This window comes from Lissotriton helveticus, chromosome 10 (genome assembly GCF_964261635.1).
Source record: "Lissotriton helveticus chromosome 10, aLisHel1.1, whole genome shotgun sequence".
Lineage (NCBI taxonomy): Eukaryota > Metazoa > Chordata > Amphibia > Caudata > Salamandridae > Lissotriton > Lissotriton helveticus.
This window is the reverse complement of record NC_136071.1, coordinates 428,133,139-428,152,176: the sequence shown is the minus strand read 5'-3', so window position 1 is coordinate 428,152,176 and position 19,038 is coordinate 428,133,139. Positions and strand designations below refer to the sequence as shown.

Here is a 19,038-nt window from a genome sequence, read left to right as displayed (position 1 = left end):
TGCCTTAGTAGATGGCTCAGAAAAACAAACTTAGCAAAGCCAATAGGTCTCACTTAGTTGACCTATTGGCTTGGCCAATTTTTGTGCCATCACTGTGCAATACTGACAAAAAGCAGATCATGTGCAACATCAACAAAAAAGGGAAAAACAGAAGAAGTGCAATGACTCTGCACCGCTGACTGCCATATCCTTCCATGTGAGCACATGTGTGCGAATGCATGATTATGCATCACGATGCATGCTTGCGCCAAAGAATGATGCAGGAGCATTATTTTGTGTGGTTTTTTTTTACCTCTCCAAGGTATCAGGCGCCACCTGGATGAGTAAATAATTTATTTAAAAGAAAAAAAGTAAAATATATATATTTTTTTAAATTTAAAATACACGAGCAAAAGAACTGTTCACACTGCAGTGTAGCAAACTGCAAGTAACAGCTGCGAGGCCCTCCAAAAAACAACAAAATATTTTTCTTTTTTAGGACCACGAGGGAGAGGAGCAGATGCACAACAGGCAGAGCGGATGGGGAAAGCAATGAAGTGAGGGAGCAACAGAAGCAAGTGAAAGAGATTTTTGAATTTGGTAGCAAATGGCAGATACTAAGCTCCCTTATAATAGAAATGAAAGGTATTTTTTTTCAAGGACTGCAAGGGATAGGGAAGCAATTGTGGAGTGGTTTGATGGGCTTATGAAAGGAAAGCAATGGAGGCGGGTATTATAGGGAAGGGGAGGCAGGACAAGCGAGAAAACCAGAAACACAAGCACTCTCATGGAGTGCTCAATAAAAAATAAAAAAGCAGTTCCATAAATGTGAGCAGAGGCAGGATACAAGTAAGAGAAGCAAAAGTATTGTAAAAGGGCGATGCTTCAGGGAAGAGACAAACCCAACAACAGAGCAGGCCCTCGGCCTAGCTCCCCATGTGCTGCTGCACTGCCTTGCTTCCTCCCGGGTTATCGGACAGCTTTCTCCTGCTTTTGCCTGTTCTTGTTTAACTCCTTTCTCCTTCCTCCCCCCCCCCTTTTAGGTCTCGCCTACGCAGCGCGCATGCGCTGTAGAGGAAAAGACCTTTAGAAATCGGTTCAGCTTTTTGCCAAAAACGTGCACGTATTGCATTGCAGCGCGTGCATGTTTGGCGATTCCCTCGCTGGAGCGAGCTTTCAAAACCATCTGTTAGTAATTAACAGATGGTTCCTGCACGGTCCCACAAGGGAAACAGGCACCGGCCCCCGCCCCCTGCTGCCTCCTTTCAGCGGGAGGCACGCGCGCACGTCGTGCCCTCAGATCCCTACTTTAACCACTGGCAAAATGTTCACTAGACCGCTAATGCATAGGCGCTGGCTCTGCTCTCCCTCGCTCACATCCACTAACCAGTGTCGGTTAATGTTTGAAACGCTTATTTGTTTGGTGCGAGGTACGGCTGCTGTCAAAAAAGCTCCCAGACGTGAACAGACTATACAGTGTCCAACTATAACTCGCTCATCTAGGTCCCTATTCCGCGCTACTCCAGTCTCCTTCTTCCTTCTCAATGGAAAACAGCAAGGGGCATCACCTTAGCCTGCACAACCCAAATCAGCCCATCGCCGCCCGGTCCGTAACAAATTCATATAAGACGGAACTCCAATTAAACCGATCTTCACCTAAACTGTGCCCGCAGACTGTAAAGGACTTACTCAGCAGCAGACAAACAAACATGCGGATTCCATACCCAATCAGCGATTGTAAGTTTTGCAAGGCTCACTAGGATTGGTAGCGATGCCATCAATGCTCCAATCCTAGCGTGCCTTACAAATGAACACTCCTAGATGACTCCGTCAATGTGTTTAACTGTGGACAGAGTGTTATGTGACAAGGAAGTGCCAATTGTAAGGACAAACTACATTTGTTAAAAGATTATCAACTGGGTGCGGACATGCAGCTGCATTCACGGCCGGTCCTTGTAAGTATGGTTTAGGTGATTGTTGATGGTGCCTCAATTTTGACTGTTTTGTAAGTGCTGTACAATTTGTTTTAAAAGACAGCTCATGCCTCTTCAATGGCTGAGAAGATTTGATGTGTTGGTAAGTTGTCTCGTAAATGACAGTTTCCTATCGCTCAGGTAGTTGTCTTTATGGTGACCTCCTGCCATGTAGGCATATTCTTGGTATTGTTTAAAAATCAGGAAAAAGAGTTAAAATTCAGTTCACAGATTCCGGACAAAAGGTCAAATTTACTGAACCTATGTAAGAAGGGGTGCCATTAATATAATAATAAGTCAAGAAATGGCCGGTGCAAATGTAAATCAAAATGGGCATAAGTGCTTTGTATTTTTGCCACTGTTGCATATCCCCTTAATGTTGCATGCCATTGGGCTGCTTACTGTGGAGGATGGCCTGCCATATCTTAGGCATAACAGGCTGAATCCCAGACTCTTGAAACGCTCTGACCGAACCTGAGGGACAATTCTACTCACAAGCATTTCAGGTAACTCTTGAAAACGGCCCGATTTAGACTATTTCAACTACAATCTGCATAAAATGGGGTCACAGTAGAAGAATAAAAGAGACAGTCTTTGCCTTACTCGAAAGAACTCCCCTAACTAGACCGCTTTTATGCTTCAATACTTTGTTTTGAAAATGTACAACATCCAGCTGGGCAATAATACTGATTAGATAAAACAAACAGACCCCCCCTCCTCTTCCCCTGACCCCTAAAAGCCCCGCAGTTCAGAAGGGCGAATGCTAGAAGCTCTTTGTGGCATTTTTTAGGACGACAGAACCTGTAGGCATTATTCAGAACCTCTTCCAATAGGTAATTGACCTCATGATGCCCTGGACACAACAGCTCTTTAGAGTCCAGGAAGATGAAGTTGCGACTGCCATTTTCTTACAAATTCCAGAAGAGGACCCTGGATACGTTATCTTTTCCATCCACGACAAGCATCATAACCTCTGCAACCAAGGTTTGCCAAAGGAAATTTTCCAGGTCCCTGAGCGTACCAGGGCGTTACGGTGATTTCCATTGCTGCCAGTAACATAGGAGACTATTTTACTCTGGTCTGGCCCCTTCGGTGCAATGGAATTGGACCTGACGTCCAACAGTCTAGTCTCAGGATACCTCAGAATACTGGTTACAATGCTTCCAATCCCTTGCAGAAGTGGCCCAAGAAGTCCTGTTCTGAGTGGCATTCCAAGCATAAGTGAGGGATTGAGACCCTATTGCCACAGGCCTCCCAACAAAATTCTGATCTTGAGCTATATATAGCACATAGTCTCACAGGAGCAAATTGCCACCAATACAATTTAAACAGAACTGCTCTGTATTTATAGCAGGTGCGGACATCCGTACCAAAGTGTGTTACCATTGTTCCTCGGTGATACCTGCTTCCTGAAAAGGCTGCACATCTAGAGGCTATCAGCCTGTAGATGCCTTTCATGGCTTAGTTGGTCACCCTTGTTACTTTGCAAACATATCCAATATGTGGACATTGACTTTGTTTATTCATAATCCAATTTATTCATAATTCAATAACGTACTTGAGTATCTGAAACTCATTTTCACGGAGCATATAGCCACCCCTCTTTTTATTTAGCAAAGTCCTTTCCGAACAACTCTCATGAACCCTTTATCCGAAATACAGGGATCAAAGTGAAGGATATGTTGTCGACGTCATCTCATGCCTCGACATCTCCTGAATGAATACATCCCCATAAACTTGTTTGCCATTGTAGTACTCTTCTGCTCCATTGCGATTCACTACTCAGTCAAGGTAGCATTCATACAGGGTATGGTCCAGGAAACGCCAAGTTTTGCCAGTGCCCAACCAGACCCTTTGTCATATGCCGAAAATGGGAAGCTCACCAGGAGTATCACAAATCTGGGATCCTCAGTCCGCCTTCCATCGATCTCAACATCCCACGAGAGAGGGATTCTGGCCATTTCACTCCCCAGATAAAAGGGTTACATATCCCCTCTGTAGTCACCTGATATAATCAGCAGTAAGCAGCTCCTGGTAGTTACATTATTTTAGCAGGACTGAGGTTTTAACTGAGGAAATTCAGCTCACCATTGAGACAACAATGATGCTCCAACTCTGCGAATCCTATTCAATGGCATTTGATAGATCTTTGTATTTCCCAGGTGTAATGTGTAGATCCACAGCTATGCATATCCCAATGTCTCAGGCTCCCATAAAGTCATCAGCAAACAAACAGTTTAAAAACACTGCCGCCTAGTTTGAGGTCTTCCATTACAGAGCTGTCCCAGTGTCGGTGAACCAGGGGCTCTGTCGTCAAAGCAAAGTGCAAGGATGATAGGAGACAACCCTGTATCCTTACTCACCCTATGCTTATTGTTCATATCTGCCAGTTCATTCTTTTTCTAGCCCTGGGGCCACTGTAGCTTGCTAAAAAATGATTGGCGTGCCTATAGTACTATATCCAAAACAGAGCGCATTCTCGGTTTTTTAAATGCCCAGGAAGGGTGAGAGGCAGGTTTGCTGGGCGTACGATTCTCTATTTAGGTCATAATTAAAAAGACCGAAAACGGAACGAGGCTGTGGGATTCCGGTAAGATGGGAGACAAGAATTAAACTGGTTGAAGGAATGAGAGACCAGATAAAAACAAGTCGTATGCACATATTCTGTCGAGCACGCGTGTATGAACATTTTTTGATATTTAAAATTGCTTTAACAGTATGTAAACGCTCATGCTGTGAGAATGAAACACGGGGTCGCGCGTCTATGAAGATTTACGGGGATGATTTGGGGCAGGCAAGAGGTGACGTCTGTGACCTGATAGGGGTCATCATGGCATGGGATTTAAACAGAACTGGGAACCACAACCGGCCCTGGCAAAGTGCTCGGCGGCCCCCCCTCCCCACAGGGGGGGGGGGGCGCTGAAGGTGCAGCCGGGCTCTGCAAAATCTGCCCTGTAACAAAATCGCACCAGGGACTCAAAACCTGCCCCCACTCGTGCGGCGCACCAGGGGATTGCCCGGTGCCCGCTAAGGCCAGTCCGGGACTGGATGTGAAGAGGTAATTTAATAGGAGGACGACAGTTCTTATGGATTTAGAAGTTTTACACATTTACAATTGCAAACAATGGGGGAGAGAAAGTCATTTCGCAGAATCACGAGTTTGACGTCCTTCGTCGAAACCGGGAATAAGAACAGCTACCCGATTCTGAAAGTTAGAACGCCCCCGCCAGCTCTGTTGTGTGTGGCCTCTGCTTTAACATCCCGCACCACACTGTCAGCGCTGATGTTTCTGTGGTCGCAATGTGTGAGTTCATGCACAGTAAAGAATGCATCATCTTTAGGTGTAATTTAGAATTTTGTAAAAAAAAAAAAAGAAATTACGAGGAATCCCCACAGCACCCGGTAAAGAACAAGCATTAGCATAGCCGATAGGTCTTACCTATGGGATCTTATAAGTATTTACCACTGTTCTTTAACGTGGACACTTTGGCACTAATAGGTACATTATAGCACTGCATTGATAAGTACTTAAAGTGTTCTTCTGGGACAACTGGTACTCTAAGCCAAAGCAGGACAGACAGGGATCATCAAAATGTATAATATCAGTGTGATTAATTACGCCGATGACACCCAGCTCATTGTGTCCCTGGATGGTGACCAAGCAGATTCATTGGAAAGCTTTCATGCCTGCATGTCTAAAATGGCAAAATGGCTGAAGGGCAAATCGCTTCAATTTAACAGTGAATAGACAGAGATTTTACACTGCAAAGTGGGAATGCCTCGAGGATTGCCGAATGATTTCTGGCCAACAAACACAAATGGCTCACTGGCACCAGTAAGATCGGTACGCAATCTGGGGGTCAGTTTTAATGAGAAAATGAACTTGGAGTCCCACGTTAATAAAGTAGTAGGAGCTTGTTTTACTCTTATTCGAGGACTGCGTAAAATACTACCGTTGCTGCCTGTCCAGGCAAGAACTACAGTAGTCAGGAGCATTATTTTAAGCCGTCTAGACTACTGTAATGCCCTGCTTCTGGAATCCCCTGGGTATTTGATTGCCAGACTACAGAGTGTCCAGACAGCTGCAGCCAAGCTTGCGCTGAGCCGCCCTCGACAACACAGGCTTTAGCGGAGCTTCATTGGCTCCCAGTGGCGCAAAGGATTTTGTTTAAATCCTTGTGCGTAACGTTTAAAGCACTGCATGGACAAGGACCAAAGCCGATCCAAGCCAGATTTCAATGGTATGTACCCATTCTCAACCTTCGCTCTGCATCTGCCTATTCGGTCAGGATACCAAGGACAAAGAGAGCAAGTATGGGGGGGAAGATCCTTTAGTGTGGCGGCTGCCCGCCTTTGGAACAGCCTTCCCTTGGAAATTAGGAGCACACAGAACCTAATGCTGTTCCGCAAGAAAGTAAAGACCTGGCTCTTTCCCAAAGTTTGCTCCCTGAGTCTTTAACTCTACATCAGTGGCGGCCAGCTAGTTTATCTGTCTAGTATTCCGGTCCTTTTTTTGCGGTCTTAGTGCCAGGATGCCCACAGGGTTACAGTGCGCTCTACAAATGGTAAAAATAAAATAAATAAACAGGCAGAAGTAGAGGGTGCCACGGACATAAAGGCACAAACAGGAAGGGGCCGGAAGAAAAACAGGGGCATAGATAGTCAGAAGGATAGGATTGAAATAACAAAGATCGAGATAATTCTATAGAGAGGAACAGGCAAAAAGAGGTCAGAGGGCCATAGATATAATGAAAAACAGAGATAGGGACAGAGAGATACACACATACAGAGTCAGAGGGACCGGGACACAGACAAACATGGGTGGAGGAAGAGTGAGGGTCACACTAAGCCCCATTTGTTTTCTCGTTCAGTGACTCTTACTGTAAGGAGGGCATTCCTTTTAAAGCCTCTAGCAAGAGCGTAGGGCATGGAGAAGTAACTGTTTATAACACATTTACAAGAATAAAACTTTCTTAGATCCATCATATGATTTCATAAAAGTGTCAGTAACTATTAGTCGATCTCTGCCCTCTCTCCACGCTTTATTTTACTCCCACCCTTGTCACTTTTGGAGGTCCCATGCATCTTCTATACTTTAACTGCATGATAATGCACACACCGGGACAGGTCTCATGGAAATGTTGGGAGTTTATTTTTTAGAGAGAGTTTTATATAGCGCAAACTTGACCCAAAGGTATCTGGTATCAGAGCGCCAGTAATGTTACATTTGTCACATTCATTTTTATTAGGCCCAGGGAGATTAAGTGGTTTGCCCAGAATCACAGGACAATGCGCGTCCTTGCGGAGATGTGTTAATTCCTGCTGTGTGTAATTCAGTGGGTGGTTACAATGATCAACATTCTGTAAACATGGCTCATTCTGTGAGACAGAGGCTGCAGCAGAGCAGTGTTGATCGCGCCAAGACACACAGGAATGAACAGATGAGCTCGCAGGTTGACAGACACACCATCGGCACAAGCTAAATCCTCAAAGAGATGAACCCACACACAGATGAAGACAAGTAATCAGTGTGAAGGTGCGACTCACAACAGGTCACACAATAAACAGACAATTCTCTAGACGTGAAAAGGAAACAAAGAGGCACATGGAGGCACGCAGAAAACATGAGCAAACAGCTAAGTGTGAGTGACAGAGAAATGCCACTGCAACTGGAAGAGGCTTCTGCATTCATCAGGCAGCGCTAATGCGAATCTCGGACTCTTTTCTGCCATGGCTGGTCAGCGATTTGCACACTGCTCTGAAGATACTTTAAATGGAAAGCGCTTACAGTCACTGGCACTTGTACTGCACCTGGGTGTTTAATGTCAGCCTGCTTTGACCTTTTCAGACCTAGGAGATGTTACTATTTTATAGCGCATTGCATATAGATAGCCTGCTGGTCACATCCAGCTCGTAAAACTGCCCAGGAGCCTGGTTGCCTATGAGCTGTCTGCACAGGGGGGTGGTGCGCCTGCAGCAGCGCACGTTGTACTGCAGTCCTCGTTTATGAATGGAGCACCGGGTGGCCGGCAGGACACTTAATATTCATCTCCCATTGAATTGGAATACGATGAGCAAGAGCGAGGAAAACAAGCGGAGGCAGACTGTGAAATTGCTCATGATTGTCAAGGCAGCACTGCGCCTCTCCTGCTTGCAATATAGATTCGTTTTGCAGTCAATTATTTTTTGTTTCTGCCGTCCTCACATTTCCCCCAGCTCTCTTTAATGTAAGTGTCTATGACTGAAAACAATCGACTTGTTTATTTGTTTCCCCACGCATGGCAGTGAAGGGCCGTCAGAGCGCGGACAGAAACAGGTGTGTCTCTGCGCATTGCTGGGAGGTTGGTGCCTGCTGGGCTACGCTTGGTGTCTTTGGTTCCGTTGGTAAGACCCAGCAGGGGTGGATGTGTGCTGCTACCCCGGCCAGCCGCGCCCACCTCCAAGTTCAGCAGCTCCCCTTAATGAGTTGTCACTGCTGCAGCCTCCTAACACTTTGACCCTTCAGCTGAGGCTCTAGGCGGTGACCTAGGGACAGTGCAGCCTGCTGCCAGCAACGCAGAGCGCTCTCACGTCCTGAGCCTGGCAGGATTCCCTATGCTTCCAGGTGCCAGCAGCCCACTTGCTGCGGGCAGATGAGATCTCCGAAGTTGTTGCAGTGAACAACTCAGCGAGGGCAGCTGAATCCCCCCTCTCCAATGGGAGAACTTTTCGGCGGCTGCTGGAAGCGAGTCGCCTTGCTGTGGGGTCTGGATCCTGTAGTATGTCATGGAGGGTCTGCCGCGGGAGGACTGAGGAGGGGAGCCGCGGGACCCGCTGCCATGGACGAGTCCAGCATCCTGAGGAGAGGGGGGCTGCGAAAGAGGGGAGGGAAGCGAAGGGGCTCAGGGGACACAACCAGGAGAGACAGAGAGACTGGAGCCAGAGACAGAACAAGGGGAGGAAGAGCGAACCGCAACCGAACCAAGTGACAGGCCTTTACAGCAAAGACCAGGAAGAGGCTGAAGGTGGGAGGGCGGGGGAGATACTCTGCGCTGCTGCAGTGGCTGCCGGCAGACACTGGGAGGGAGAACCCGGCCGGGGTGGGTGGGCGGACGGAGAGCTGCAGTCCCCGTGCCCCCCTGCGCCTCCGTGTCTGCTTCACAGCTGTGGTGAATAATGTTCTTATCTGCTCGTTAAAATAAACAACCAGATAAGAAAAGTTCTTTACCACAGTCGTGAAGCAGGCCACGGTGTCCGGAGGAACGGTCTAAAAAGCGGACAGGGCGGCAACTGAAAACCCTCCTTTTCAATGGGAAGCCAGCGTTTACCCTTAACGCTGACGCTACCCAATGAAAAGGAGGGGCGGGGCTTACAGTACCCTCATTAGAACAATATCTCTCGCAGGGCATGGCAGCAGCTTCGCTGCTCTGCCCACGCCTGTACGAGACCCAAAAAGTGATGCCCTAAGTGTGACGGATATGCCCAGACTTGCTCCCTGTTCCACTGGAAACAATCTATTCCTGGCTGATGAACGCCAATAATGGAGAAACCGGTCCTGGGTTGCTTGTGTTCTGGCTCAGTATGGCCTGGCCTGGCAGGCTGGACTGTTGTTCCCACTTGAGCAGGGTGGTCCATACTGATATGCATAAGGCAAAGTCAAAACTGAGGTGGCATGGGGGGCAAAAAAACAATGGATTGGGGTGTGACTCAAGCGATTGGCAGTGGATGGGATTAATTCACAAATCCAGTAGTTATCAGTTCAATAATGTATGGTTTTGGAGGAGGAGCTTGGCGGGCATCTGTGATGGCCGCGTGAGCACAGCGCTCTCCGGACCCCCGCCACTCCTGGCATGATATCCTGAACATATCCTGATTCTTCACGAGGATTTATGTAGAGGACGCTGGGCTGATCTTCCTGTGATTTTTGGAATTTGATTTGGACCCGGGGCGCCGAAGATACGGCGATTCGAACTTTCGGGGTCCGCCCTTGGGGTGCGCCCGGGACTGGGTGAGGCTCTCTGGCCGTCTCGGAGTTGAACAACAACGGCAGGGGGATTGGACTTGTGGGTCCCCCTCTTAAGTTTCGGTTTCGATTCTGCCTTAGACTGAGACATCTGGCAGGGGAGTCTGGCCTGGGCTGGGTCCGGCACACGGTACGGCTGTCGGGCCTTTGGCTGGCTTATTCTCCTTTCAGGCTGGTCCTCTCCTAGTGGTACCCTTGCAGCGGCCTTTTGGTCCCGACGCCCTACTTTCCTGTGGCCATTTCCATCGGGTCGAGTGAGTCTCCTGGTGGCGCGGTTTCCGACATGGCGGGCAGAGGGGACCGAGAGACACGAAAGACCAAGACGCCCCTGCGTGGGGGCCCGGTCCAGTCTAACGTTATGGACCGTTACACCCATGCGAAGGGGTCCCCCGGAGCCGCCCTGCCTGGCCCAAGTGCGGTTGACCACATCGTGGACGCATCAACGGAACCGTCCTTGCAGGACATCATGGGCGCCATTTCTGGCATGAAGGAAACGATCGGTCAACAATATGAAGCTTTGGCCCACAAAATCGACACCGTGGCCATTGATGTGAATTTGATTCGGGCCGACCTATCTAAAACCAATGAGAAGGTGAAGTCATTGGATCTCAAGTCATCCAGCCTCACGGCAGACGTCTCGGAGATACAGACAGAGATTGGCAATCTCCGTAGGGTGAACGATTTCATGACCCGGCGCTTGGAGGACTTTGAGAACAGGGCACGTCGCTGTAATGTGCGTGTGGTTGGCGTTCCGGAGAATCCAGAACCGCACTCTGTTGATCTCCTGGTTGAGGACCTGATCCAGAACTACCTCTCTCCGTCTGGGCTGAGTAAGTTCTTCGCAGTGGAGCGTGCCCATCGTGTTCCGGGAGGCCAGGGTAAGCCTGGCGCCCCGCCGAGGCCTATTGTCGCGAAACTCTTCCACTATAGGGATCGGGACGCTATCCTGCAGGCATCACGTGTGAAGGGCCCGGTGGCCTTTGAGAATGCCACGGTGAACTTTTATCCGGACTTTTCTCAACACGTGCAGAAACAGCGTATGGGCTTCCGTGGAGTCAAGAAGCGTCTCCGGGACATGGGACTGCGCTACGCTATGCTTTTTCCGACCAGGCTGCGAGTTGAGTACAATGAACGAACCTTTTTCTTTGATCGGCCTGACTCTGTGAATGACTGGCTGGACTCCCTGCCGGACCGACCTCCTGCGGCTGAGTCCGCCGCCCACCCGGGTGGTGCTGAGGGTGGTGTAGAGAGTTGAACTGTTTGTTTATGCCCGGGTCCTCGTGTAAAGTAACTTCTTCTGGGATTCTATGCCTAAGTGCCTCTGCTGTCCGAGTGTTTTCTTTGTTATTTTTCTTGTTGGGGTGGCGGGTGGGTCAGAGCCTTTCCTCCTCCGGGGTCTTTTTGTAGAATGGGGGTACTTGGGCGACAGGCACACTGCATGTTGGGGTGGCTTTTTAGCTTCTTGCAGGGGTGCAGGGTGGGGGGTGTTTCATCGTTTGTTGGGGGGTGGGTGGATGGGAAGTTTGATGTTTGTGTGTTGTGTTTTCAAGGCGATTCTATCTTGCTAATGATGTTTTTGATGTCATGCTCATTGGAGGGGGGTTGCGGCGTTGCTGTGTGGGATGGGAGGTAGCGGGTTGAGGTTTATTTCGTGGAATGTTAATGGTCTGGGGGATCGTATTAAGCGGGGTGTGGTGTTGCGATGTATACGACGTTTGTCTCAAGATATTGTTTTTCTACAGGAGACTCATTTGGTAGGCAATACATGTCGTGCAATGAATAGGTTGGGCTATCGCCTCGCCGCACCTTCGGAGTTTACCACGGGTTCCAGGGGGGTGGGTATCCTTGTTCGGACCTCCCTCCCCCTAGCTATTGATGATGTGATCCTTGATGATCGGGGGCGTTACGCCGTCCTCGTGGGTCGCTATGAGGGTCGAACCCTTTCCTTGTTTGCCGTTTATGTGCCCCCCGGTCTACAGACCTCTACCTTTTCCGATTTGGGCCGTGTGTTGTTGAACCTCCCTGATAGTACTCTCTTCATAGCAGGTGACTTTAATTCTGTGCTCTCCGGTCTACATGATCGTCACCCCCCTAGGGACACCCCTTTGGCCCAACAGTGGCTGGGTGGGTTTCTGGATACGTTCGGCTTGGTGGATTGCTGGAGACTTATGCATCCTACTCAGCTTCAATACACTTTCCACTCCGGGGCCCATGGGAGTCTGTCTAGACTGGATTATTTCCTGATGCCTGCGGCGCAGTCGCCGGCGGTTCGTGAGATTAGGCACCTCCCCCGGGGCATCTCTGATCATTCCCCGCTCTGGCTTGGTTTTGAGGTGGGGGTGGAGGCGGCGGGCCGGGTGGCTCCTATCAACCCATGGTACCTCACCTCCCCCGAGACCCGCAATCTCTTGATTAAGTCTTTGGACAATTATTTTTTAGACAACGAGGGTTCCGTCTCCTCTGCTGTATCCCTGTGGGAGGCCTTTAAGACAGTGATTCGCGGGCAGACCCTTTCCCTTATTGCCGAATCCAAGAAGGCGAGGAATCGGGAGGTGGTAGACCTTGAGAGGGAGATTGCTGAGATAGAGGCTGACCTAGAATCGAACGTTACATCTGATAAACTCCACGCCCTGGGTCTGAAACAATTTGCTTATAAGTCTTTGGTCACAGATGCGGCTAAACTGATGTTTCGGGAGCAACAGGGTCGTTTGTATGATGTGGGGGACAAAGCGGGTAAACTACTGGCATGGTTGGATAAGATGGAGAGGGCGAATCGTGTGGTGCCTGTGATTCAGACTTCGAGTGGCGTGGGAGTGACAGACCCGGTTGGAATAGTTGAGTGTTTTGCGGATTATTTTCGTGCGGTTTATACCCCTGTGTCTGACCGGGATGTTGATGACTCTCGCCTTTTGTTGCGTGATATAGCTCTGCCCAGTGTTTCCGATTTAGACCGAGTCTCTTTGGAGTCCCCTTTTACTACGGACGAGATAGCGACGGCCATTCGCTCACTCCGTTCGGGCAAAGCTTTGGGCCCGAATGGATTGCCAATTGAATTGTACAAGCTACGTCCTGACAGGGTGGCGCCCTATCTTCGTACCATGTTTTTGGAATCCCGCGAACGGGGTATTCTCCCATATGATCAGCGTTTGGCTACGATAGTTGTTATTCCCAAAGAAGGTAAACCTCGGGACCTTTGTTCGTCTTACAGGCCCATTTCCGTGTTGAATGTTGAACCCAAGGTCCTGGCTAAGCTCCTGGCAACCCGCCTCTTGACGGTCATTAGTGGCTTGGTTCATCCGGATCAATCCGGATTTATCCCGCATCGCAACACGGCTCTTAACCTACGCCGTCTCCACGGAGCAGTTGCGAGGGCGGGGCTTCTGACGGAGCCGGCCATTTTGGCTTCGCTAGACGCCTCGATGGCCTTTGACTCGCTAGAGTGGCCCTATCTTTGGGCAGCTCTTGAGAAATTCGGTTTTGGACCGGAGTTTATTGGTTGGGTGAAGTGGTTATACGCCGAACCCTTGGCACAGGTGGTGGTAAACGGTCGAGTTTCTGTCCCCTTCTGTCTTGGTAGGGGGACCCGTCAGGGGTGCCCCCTGTCTCCGTTGCTTTTTGCGCTTGCTCTGGAACCGTTGGCTGCGTGGCTTCGATGGGAACCTTCACTCAAAGGGATCCGTTGGTCACCGGATTTTGAAGACCGCGTCTCGCTTTACGCGGATGACATTCTTCTGTATCTTACTTCCCCTCGTAAATCTTTAAATGTCTTATTCGATGTTCTTACTTCGTTTGGTGCTAACTCGGGTCTGGTTATTAATTGGGCTAAGTCCTGTGTATATGTTCTCTCGGGTGTTTTGCCCCCATTACCGGACAGGTTTCCTATCCAGGTTGTCCAATCTGGCTTTAAGTATTTGGGGATTTTTATTACGCTGGACTCCTCACTCCGGTTCGAGCGTAACCTCCTCCCCCCGCTTCTTAGACTGCGACTGGATGTGGCCCGTTGGCGTAAGCTACCCCTGTCTCCTCTGGGCAGGGCGGCCCTTTTTAAAATTATGTCTTTACCGCGATTCCTATACGCGCTTCAAAATTCTTATGACGACATTCCCGCTACCTATTTCCGGGAGATCGAGAATCTTCAGAGGCAACTGATCTGGGACGGGCGTCCACGTATCGCCCTTGCGAAACTTACTATCCCTTGGTATGACGGGGGCATGGCGCTCCCCGATATCAAGAGATATTATTGGGCTGCCCAGCTGTCTGCCATTAACCACGCAATGTATTCCCCGGGTCGAGATTCGGCCTTTGAGATGGATAGACTCCAGCTGGCGGGAGGGGATTTTAATAGAGCGCTTTATTCCAGATCGGCCGGGCGCCATCTTGTGGGCCCGTCCAGGATCGCAGTCAATGTGTGGCGCGCCGCGAATGTGAGTTTGGGATGGGAGAATCGACTGACAATGGCGACCCCGCTTTATGCTTCTGAACGTTTGGGGTGTCTCTGGTCTACTAAGGGCTTTGACCGCTGGGATATGATTGGGATATGTAAAGTGGGTGACGTCTGTGTGAAGGGTAGAGTGAAGTCTTTCCAGGCCCTTAAGGCAGAATATGACTTGAGTGATAGAGAGTTTTTTCGGTATTTGCAGGTCCGGCATGCCCTGGCCTCAGTTCTGACTCCTGAAGTGACCCTGCCCGAGTCCTCCCCCCTTGAGGATCGTATACTGGATGGACACCTGCCCGATAGCACTATCTCCCTTATCTACAAGAAACTGATTAATAATCGCGCTGACTTATTGGTCCGACTTAGGGAGGTTTGGGTCGGTGACGGATTAGACTTGGATGACGAGGATTGGCAGTCGGCACTCTCTTCTCCGAAAGAGGTCGCCATCCCCGCCCGTCTCCGTTTGGTTCAACTTAAGATCCTCCACCGGGTGTATGTAACTGGTCCGCGTCTGGTTGTGATGGGTTTTTCCCCCGGATGGTTTATGCAAGCGTGGTTGTGGGATGAGTGCTACATTTCTGCATATTCTTTGGGAGTGCCCGGTGGTAGCAGCCTACTGGATTGATGTGCTTGCGGTGATGACTGTTGTGACTGGTATTACCCTGCGGCCTGAGGCCCGACGATGCCTGTTGAACGTGTGGGAACCCACCGACTATTCTGTGGCCCAGACCAGATGGGCGACCTTGGGATACATGGTCGCGAAGCGGGACATTGCGCAACTTTGGGGCGCATCCAGACCTCCCGAAGTTTCGGTGTGGGAGGATAACATGGACTGGTCCATGTTCCGAGAGAAGACCGTCTATGTGGCTAGGGGCAGACCCAGGGCGTGGACGAAGATTTGGGGTCAGTGGAATGCATATCGTGGAGATATTTGGGCCCCTCCCTTGGTTGACATGCCCGATGTTACCCTATCTCCCTAGGCTGACGTTCCCGAAAATTTTTCATATGGTTTTAGGATTTTCCTGCCCTCCCCGCTGCCCCCCCCCGGCCATGCCGAGTTTCATTGTTTTGCTTTTGTCTTCCTGATTAGTTGCTTTCCCCTCCGCCTTCTGGGCTGACTTGATTACTGTGCATTCGCCTTGTTTAGAGTTTGTTGTTTTTATGATTACTATAAAAATTGTTATGTCCTGTCCTATGCTTCGAGCAATAATTGGTACATTCTTTGTGCCCGGCCACGGGAATGATCGTTCGCTACTTATGTTGTGCGTTGCTATTAGCGGCCAGCCCGTGTGGTTGTAGGCCCATCTCTGTAACTCTTATTTTATTGCTCAATAAAAGTTTTTAACCAAAACCCAAAAAAAAAAAAAATAATGTATGGTCTTATTTTTTTCAGCGAAAGAAGGTAGATATTTGTGGATTTCTGTTTGTATTAAGAGTGTGCAATACAGTCCTGTACTGGGTGGAACTTACTAGTTTTTCTTCCGGAGAAAAAGAGGGGGCAACACCTACTTTTACTTGATCAAGAAGTATGAAGCTAAATTTGCCTTTTCCTTTAGCATAGGATGAAATTCAGTCTTTTGTGGGGTCAGCATTAACTACTGGTCTGCTGGGGCATAGCCTAGCCGACCAAGATGGTGGATGGCTCCGACCAAGTTTCCGTTAACCCAGTCCCTAAATTGTCCTCCACTCTGGTTGCTGGCTCAATACTGGAGACCTTTTTCACGGGAACCTGCTCAGGTTGGGCAGGACCCACCCGGGGACCCAATCAGGAGTGAGAGGAAGGCTGCTTCAGGCCCGAACAAAGCAGAGAATAGACAGGCAGCAGCGGCGGTGACAAGATGGCAGCTGCAATTACAAGCTACTAACAGATCAGGACAAACCCGAGCGGGGCATGGCCTGCGACAGTGTCATGAGTTGGCTGTGTTGCAGCCAGGGGTTCGTAGACCTGCCAGAGAATCTACAGGCCGCCATCTAACCCTATCGGGGGCACGGCCTTCGTGGTGGGTCTCCGTCGGCGTGCCCCGAACAAAACCGGCACATACCTGTACTGGACTGTAAGCCCGGAGAAGACGGGCGAAGACCCAAGACAGCAATGGGGGAGGCGGAGGTGGTGACACACTGCAGTGTGAGGACGAGCCTGTTTATTTTTCCCCATTTTCTTTCGGACTGCACCGGAGATGGGTGGTCTGAGTACCCACTCTGAATAAGTGGATGGGCCCAGGGAACCCGCGGACTAAAGGAAAAGACATACGAGAGACCAGCCCTGTTCACGAATTGCCCCCCAACCCCCTTGCTGTGGAATATGATCTGATCCAACAAAGGTGAACACGGGGAGCAGCACATCGCACAGAGTGCCGCGAACATACGCAGAAACCCAAAAACCAAACACCTTTGGGAGGAGGGCATCAGCGCCCTGTATACTTGCCTATAGGCAAGTCTAATATACGAGAGCCCACACAACTGCAAGGCCAGTTTCGGCCCTACAAGGGACCCGGTGAGTGAGCGAAGCACTGAGTAGCCTATAGATTCCACATCACTCAAGATGCCAAAACTGAAGCAGAAACCCGGTGGCACTCAGCCCGCTACCAGAGAACCTTCACCTGCACCACTGGAGTCATGGGGCGGCAAAGCTGCCAGAGCGGACGACTCCCTGCATTCACACCTGGATAGGGTATTGGCTGCCATCACCGACACCAAGACTGCACTACAGCAGGATATCAGGCGGTTTCTGTGGGGCTGGGCCTCTTACAGATGGAACACCGCAAGCTTGCAGATAGGGTACGGAAAGTGGAATCTGCAGTCACTGAGCTACAACCAGAACAAAAGTTGCACATTTCCAAACTAGAGTAGCTCTCTTCCACAGTGACAACTTTTTTTATTTGTTTGACATTTTTTCTGATTGCAAGACAGCAACAGTGGTTATCCGCAGAGTATGTAAACATGTGCAAATAGACAGCAGCTGCGTATTTAATCAGCAGTAGCAGGAGAGTCAAGCAATATGCTTATGCACCAGAGCATTATTGTGGGCCCCATCTTCCCCTTCCAACCATCTACCCAACCATATAAGATCATTGTGAATCAAAGAGCGAGAGTCCATAGTGTGCAAGTCAAGGCTTCCAAAACTTTTTAGGGCAGCCCAGTGCTTTATAGATGGTCTTCTCTCCTAGCGTATACATGCCCATGCTCTTTCTCCACTCAACAAAAGATGGTTTCGCTGCGGCCCCCCACGCCCTAGCTATGTCTCGTTTCGCGACCACCAACCCTAGCTGCAGCAAGACCAACTTAGGTTTAGGGAGGTCAATGTCCGTGGAGATTCCCAGCAAAACAAACGAGGGGCTAAGTGGAATTGTTTCCGCCAGGACATTCTCCATCTCTCCCATCAGAGTCATCCAGTACCTTTGAATCTTAGAACACTCCCACACCGTATGATAAAATGTACCCTCTAACCCTAGACAACGCAAACAGGTTGACGTTTCTGCCCTCCCTATGCGGTGTAGTCGCATTCTGTCGTAGTATGCCCTATGCAAATATTTGTATTTAATCAGCCTGAGGCGCGATCAGATGGCTACTTCTCAAGGATGCATCAGTGCCCTTTCCCAATCCAAATCGTCCATCTCGCCTAGCTCGGATTCCCATTTAATTCGCAATTTCAACAGTTTATCTGGCTTATTGTTTATTATTGCTTTATATGTCCAAGAGACCGCTTTTCCGCTTTTTCCCTCCATCAAGAGTCGTCCCTCTAAGGGTGCATATTCGGGGATTTCATCAGTGTCTAGGCCCTGTGCCCGCCAGGCATGTGTCAACTGTAAGTACTTGTAGTATTGGGTTGTGTTCATGTCGTATTCGGTCTGAAGACATGTAAAAATTACTAACTATTTGCGGTATAGTATATCTTTAAGTTGTGAAATGCTTAACAGATCCCATTTCCTAAAACTACGCAGCTTCTTAATTTCCGGCAAGCGATTACCCACCCATAGCAGGGTCTCCCTAGTGACCCAGCCGCCCCATTTCATCTGTCTTTCCGCTTGTTTCCATGCTGCCAGAACGATCCGTGTTGCTGAAAGGAGTTGTGCAACCCCTATCCCCCCATATACTTAGTGCGTGTACGGGTATTTAATTAACTGTGTGCGCTCTAGAGCATACGTGGGGTAAGTGGCAGGGACCTCCATCCCTCCACATCCTCGAAAAACTCCCTAAACACCCTATACAGGTTATGATGCAGAGCTAATTTCGAACTTGTGGTTACATAAATACCTAGATATTTAATGCCCTCTCGTGTCATCTGGAGCTGGATTGGGCCTATGGTGTAACCATCATCCCCATCCGCCGGGTATAGATAAGAGTTCCCCCAATTAATCTTATAACCTGCATGCGAGCCATATGCTTCGCAACTCTCCATAATGCTTGGAAGTGTTCTTTGCAGGTTTGTCAAATACATTAATATATAGTCCGCATACAAGGATATGCGTTCGTCGGGCCCTGTCGTACCCTCCAGCTGAAAACCTGTTATGTCTGGGTGTGTTTGGATCACACAAGCAAGTGGTTCCAGTACCAGGGTGAAGAGAAGAGGGGGTAAAGGACAGCCCTGGCGAGTGCCCCTACCTATGGGAAATTCCAGTGATAGCACCCCGTTAATTCTGACCCTCGCC

The 19,038-nt window shown here is 49.4% G+C and overlaps 1 protein-coding gene across 1 annotated transcript in view; it reads right to left on the bottom strand.

Annotated features, from left to right (window-relative positions):
• ROGDI (rogdi atypical leucine zipper) overlaps nt 1–19,038 on the bottom strand; it is a 397,000-nt gene that overhangs the window by 256,721 nt on the left and 121,241 nt on the right. The gene's annotated exons all lie outside the window — the stretch shown is intronic.